Below are 6,590 nucleotides of genomic sequence, written 5' to 3'. Positions count from 1 at the left end.
GAGGTGAATAGTCCCAGTGGAAGGGAAATTGACTTTGTACTGGTGAAAGAACAATGTACGCATCATACAGTATATTGAGCTCTTAACTGACTATGAGAAGAAAATGGTTGAAAACATCAAATACAACAATGGTCCCCAGTAGAAATCCCAGGTGTATGTGATAGTGCCCTGTAGGAGTATAAACAGCCACATCTCACTTAGTCTAACTTGATCCTTAGCCTTAACCGGCTGCCACATCTAGGATCTGCCTGTTGCGTCACTTCCTTACATGGAAACAGCCCCTAGCCCTCGATATCATTACAATTGCATAAAGAAGAGTAAAATACCTAAGAACACATTTAACAAAGGAGGTAAAAGTCCTGTACAGTGCAAACAATAAGACACTGATGAAAGAAATGAAGAAGACACAAATAAATGTAAAGATATTCCCTCTTCAAGGACTGGAATAATTAATATTGTTAAAATAACTGTAATACCCAAAGCAATCTACAGATTCAATGCAATCCCTATCAAAATTCCAGTAACATTTTTCATGGAAAATTTGCTCACTAAAACAAATAATTCTAAACTTTGTATGGAACAACAAAAGATTCTGAGTAAGCAAAACAATCTTGAGAAATGGTTTCACGCAGTCCAGGTCCTTGTGGAAGTTGTGGTCACCTCTGTAGATCCCCCTTAATTTACAAAGAGGAGGACATGATCAGAGACTCCCAAAAGAGGAGCTGGGCGGGACAGTGGGCAGGATTCATGGGGCTGGATGGGAGGGAGGGCACGGGGAGTCCATCCTGACTGGAGTGAAAAGTGGGGACTCCCAGGGGAGCATTCAGGGCTCAGAGGTGGGACACTCCAGGGGCATGAGGCCATCCAGGTGTAGGGCTGATTGGGGAAGGAACACACTTGCTTCTGTGGGATGCTGCATAGTATCCCCTGGATACACTGAAATGGCACAAATGATGGGAAGAAGGAAAGTGCCCTGCTCGTCTGTCTCTGGTCCACGGGGGCAGGTTCAGAACCAGGAGCACTGACAGTCGTGAAGCTGAGTTGATGCTCGGTTCCCTCAATCTCCCTCAAGGGGAAGGACTTATGACTAACGGGTCCCCCAAGCCCTCTTTAGTTTCTCTCTGACTCCAGGCCCCAGGGGCTCCCATCAGTCAGTGAGGTTCTCCCTCCCTTCTGGAGTCACATTCTTAACCAGAACACTCTGTCCGCATGTTCACTCTCTCCACGCTCTCATTTGTTTCATCTCGGCATCATCCCAGAGATCACTTAGGTTTTCCCCTCCTGTGTTGTCTCAACTTCTTTCATCAGTTCAGTGAGATGTATCACACCACACTGCTCTGACCAGTTTATCCAAAATTTAACATTCCTCTTCACCACATTTTTCATATTGATTTTGTGCACTTATAATTTCTGCAGGGCTAAAATCTGACACAACCAAAACCTGGTCAAAAAAGACAGTGATTGCAGGGAGTTAGTTCTCCTGTGTCCAGACTAACACCCAAGTCCCTTGATGGCTTTAGGGAATTTGATCTGATTTTGTATTATAAGTGTTGAGCATGTGTACATTTTCCTTTCCTTTCATTATTTTTAGTTGGGTAAGGAAGATACTTGAAAGGATATTTCATTCTCACGTGTTGATTGCTCCTAGAGATTGTCTGAATGATCCTGTGACTAAACTTTTACCCTGAATCCTGATGTTTAAGCATTCTTCCCTCTAGATGCTGTGGGGATGAGTGCTAGGAGATGTCATGCAGATCCTCACCTTTTTCTACCCTGTGAAGTACACTGCTTGGCTAACTGCATGGTTAAATCCATTAATCTGCCTTCATTTCAAGAGACTTTATTTGGAGGGTAGGGAGTAAAGTATGTTGTAAAACTACTTTCAATTCAAGACTTTAGCTAAAATGCTAGGAAGTGGAGACACTTCCTAACTGCTGAATGTAAGATTTGTTTAGACAGATGCCCTTCTCCTAGGCATCTGTAATTTTCCTGCCCAATTAGGATGGTCATATGGTAGATTCATAAATTACTTCCAGAACCACCCTATTACCTAAGTCCCTTGGCTAAGAGATGTTCCCCGTTCTGACCCTGAGCCACTTTCTTATGGAGAGGACTAGGGATACATATTTATTCATTACTGTGGTTTTCATTTCCAAATGCAAGACACTTTCATTGTAGAAAAAAATGAAAAATGCAGTTAGGAAAAAATCACTAAAAATCCATAAAAGCTTATTACTCATGGAAAAGGGTTCTTAACCATTGAGTATATACTTATATTTCAGACGTTTTGCTATATAAATATGACTGTTTATTTTTAAGAGTAATAGTGAGATAATTATCCTACTTACAGTTTTATAAAACTGCTTTTTTTGGACAAATATCATATTATGAAAGTCAATATAGGCCCATGTAGTAATCAAATGGATGTGGAAATGCTTATGGTCAATTTGGGCATTATAATGACAAGAAGGGTAAATATTTATTGCTGACTTCCTCTGTCCCTACAATGTTGTAAGTGCTAAACCTATACTTGCTTATTTAATCCTCACCACATCCAATAAGGAGGAGCTATGGTTGCCTGACTTTAAGCATCAGGGAACTGGGGCACAGTGAGGGCAGGGCAGGCAAGTCACAAGACTAAGAGATGAACAGATTCCAGGCGGCTGCTGAGCCCCATGTCTAACCAGTGTACGCTAGTGTTTCTCATCCGGTAAGACCCTCAACCTTACTGTTCATCAGGGCACAGCAAACAAACCAAACTAAGGTACATTTTTCCCTGAGGCGCTCCATTTTACTAGGAGGAAATTTAAAACATTGATGATAATCATTTTGGTTAGAATTGGAGGGAAATTATCTTGTTAATATTGAGAAGGGGCTTCCTCAACATCTCACCTCTCTTCCTGTCCATTAAAGATATTACCATTCTAAAGGCTTTCCTGGGGGTGCACTAAGAATGCACTTGCTTTCCTGCCATTTTTTAATACTTGCAAGAGTAATTATTTTATGAGTAATTATTTTAAGAGTAATTATTTAAGAGTATTTATTTTATGTAAAAACAGATAATATAATAAAAAGGGGAAAAAACATTACTCCAAAACATACAACCCAAAGACAGCCACTGAAAGTTTTCATCTGCATTTTATTCTTCAAGAATGCAATATATTCTTTATTATGCAGGCATTTATATATTTATGCATTTTTATATTTATGTATTTGTATGCTTATCTACAAAAAATAAGATCTCATTTTAGTTTTTTTTTTAATTTTTGTGTCACTATAGTGGGTTAACTTATGCCCTGAAAAAGACATGTCCAAACCTCAACCCCTGAATCTGTGATGAGACCTTGTTTGGGAATAAGATCTGTGAACATGTAACTAAGGATCTTCATATAAAATCATCCCAGATTTAAGGTGGGCTCTAAATCCAATGACTAATGTCCTCATAAGAGGAAGGAAAGAATGATTTCACACACAAGGAAGAAGGCCATGTGAAGATAGAGGAAGAGACTGGAGTTAAGCTGCCACAAACCAAGGAAAGCCAGGAGCCACCAGACACTAGAAGAGTCAAGAATGGATTCTCCCCTAGAGTTTTTGGAGGAAGCATGATCCTACTCAACACCTTGATTTCGGCCTTCAGATCTCCAGAATTATGAGAGAATACATTTTTTGACATTTAAACCACAGAGTTTGTGGAGATTTGTTATGTGGTCTTTGGTAGCTAATACACTCTTTAACAACATACCCCAAATGTCATTGTGAATAATTGTCACACTATATCTTATATTTTTCATGCCAATAGGGATAGAAATGCCAATAAAGATATATAAAGTGAAATAAATGTAGATAAAATTTCTTCTTACCAAGTGTGTTTTTAAAAATGTATTGTCACTTTCAGTGCTCACAGTGCCACTATGAGGTAGGTACTGTTACTAATTTCCATCTTATAAAACTGAGGAACAGGGAGGATAAGGATTTGGCCCAGGACTGCACATTTAGGGAGCAGGACAGCTTGGATTTGTACCCAATGCCTCATTCTGCAGAGGCTGGAAAAATTCCAAAGATTTGTTGTTAAGTGACAGGAGCGGTCTGTGCAAGCATGCTTATTGCAGGTGGTCACTAAAAGTAATAATATGTTAATACTTGTACAAAACATCTGGACCTCGTGACAGAAAGGTGGCTTGTGACCTTGGTGAGAGTATGTTCATTGAAACCGTGTGCGCAGAATCGACAATGCAGTGAGATAAGGGGTCTGTGGGAAGGAGGAATGCTAACAGGGAATGCAGAAAACTCTTTCTGGAGCCTTTATTCTGAAGGAGAAGAGGGAGAGAGACACACACACACAGAGACACAGAGAGAAGGAGACCTGTGTCTGCAGGGGCATTAGGCGCCCTAAGAGGGATTTTCTTTAAATCCTTAATGCCATGAAGTTTGAACAAGTTTAAAAGTTAATATGAAGGAGCTATCTTATCTCAGATTTAACCCTTGCATTTTCCTATATGTTCATTTTCCTCCCTTTCTTCTTACCTTCTTATTTCACAATAGAGTTAATGAAACACTTTCAATGGACAGTATGGGTTTTAAGCCAAACATATATATATATATATATATATATATATATATAGTTATTAGTGAATTAAAAGCTGGACAATTAAGTGTCCAAAAATGCTATTAATTCTTGGATTTTTGTCTCTCACAGATGGCTGAAGTCCTGCTGTGACATGGCTGGATGATGCATAATCTGAGGACCCGTGCACTGGTGACTGTGGGTCGGATCCAGAACTTTCCTCTTAATATATTAACATACCAAACAGTCCAGGAGCAGCAGTTAGGCAAACACCACACCTTGCTGCCCTGGTGCCATCTCTCACTGAGCTCACCAGGTGAGGCAAAGACAAACATGTCTTCCCAGCGTGGGGAACTGGATTAGGATCTGCTCAGAGGCACGATGTTGGGCAGCTCTTATGAGCTTCTAATCACCCCAGAAACTAGACATCTTTCTGTTCTTAAGACTTTGAACTCAAGGCATATCAGAGAAGCATTTGATTCCTTCATAAATATCTCTATCTTCTCTTTAGGAAAAACAGTGAGAAATGACTTTCCACAATGCCTGCCTTAGCCCTGAGGCTCAGCCAGCCCCTACTGCTGAGTATTAACTTTTAAAGAGCCCCTAAAGTCCCACCACATGCCTTATACTTTCAGCAGGTGTTCTCATTTTCCCCTCGGGATGGCTGTTTGACGAAAGTGTCTTGAATCCCGTTTCATAAACAAGAAAGCACAGGCTCACAGAACCGACACTACCTCTCCAGATAAGTGGCAGGACCTGAATGAAGTAACATTCCTCGCCCTCCCTAGAGAGCACAGAGCAGCCTCCCTTTTCAAAAATGGGCTCCCAAGGCTTAAGAAATGAGCCTCTTACACTCCCTTGATATTGTGGTCCCATGGGCACTCACACAAAAGTCCCTCTTGATGATGAGTACATGCATTCTTCTCTTTATAAGCATTCATTATATTCAGTTTTATAGGAGAACAAAGTAGATTTTAAAAATTGAATTGACTCTGTGTGTGTGTGTGTGTCTCTTTCTGTTTCCTATAGCTTGTAAACTCCATGTCACAAGTATACCTATATCTTCAGATAAGACTGGGGCTTTATTCCTATCTCAGATTTAGATGTGCCAGAAAATGGTGGATACAGAGAAATTGCTGCCAGTAAGTGAAAAATTCCGGAAAATTCTGGCTAAAGCCCAGATTCCAAACTTCCTCCTCACTCTGCCAAGCTCCCTGGTTTGAGCCTCAGAGCTGCAATCCTGGCTCTGGCCAGCAGGTGGCTTCCGTCTCCATTTTTCTTTGTCAAAGAAAATGAGTACATTATGCCAAAAATTAGAAAAGTTTTGGAATGTTTTGTTTACTAAGACACTAATTATGTTCGCAAAATGTGAATGTGTTAGTAAATCAGTTCCATCTGCTGAACATCGAGTTCATTGATGTATCTCTTCCCTCATCAGCGTAGGTTGAAGTGTCCACACTGCAGAGGGGTCCTTCTCAGAGAGCAGGATGTTCACCCTCCATCTTCCCACCCCTGTTGAGTCTGTCCAGACCTTCTCCTATCCTCTGTCTGTCATACCCTGTCCATGACACTGGACACAGCTGCCCAGACCCCGCTCTGGCACCTCATTCTCTCTGTCACCTCCCACCAGTCCTGCATAGCCCTTCAACAGCAAACCACCGCCAAGGCGCTGCTGCCACCTGATGTTTCATCGTCATCGCATGCAGGATCAGGAGTATATGTTTTTACAGTCTTCTTTGACACCTAATACGTTTTTCATACAGAATTAGAACCATTCTGTACATAGGTTCACAGGCTGGATTTTGTGAAAAGTGATGGTATTTTTTAGTTCTTAATAACGGCCTTCTTAGAGAAATTTGACGATGGCGGCACGTTGGTGCCACCTCGTGACAGTAGTCTGAACTGCAGCTTGAACATCACAGCCTGAAGGTCGGGAGGGGCTGTGGCTAAAACCCAGAGCTTTCCGGAAGTCTGCGTGGAAAGGGAACACTGCCGGCGTTACAGGGATACTGAGGTATCCAGACAG

This window comes from Vicugna pacos, chromosome X (genome assembly GCF_048564905.1).
Source record: "Vicugna pacos chromosome X, VicPac4, whole genome shotgun sequence".
NCBI lineage: Eukaryota > Metazoa > Chordata > Mammalia > Artiodactyla > Camelidae > Vicugna > Vicugna pacos.
Note: the sequence above shows the minus strand (reverse complement) of the source record.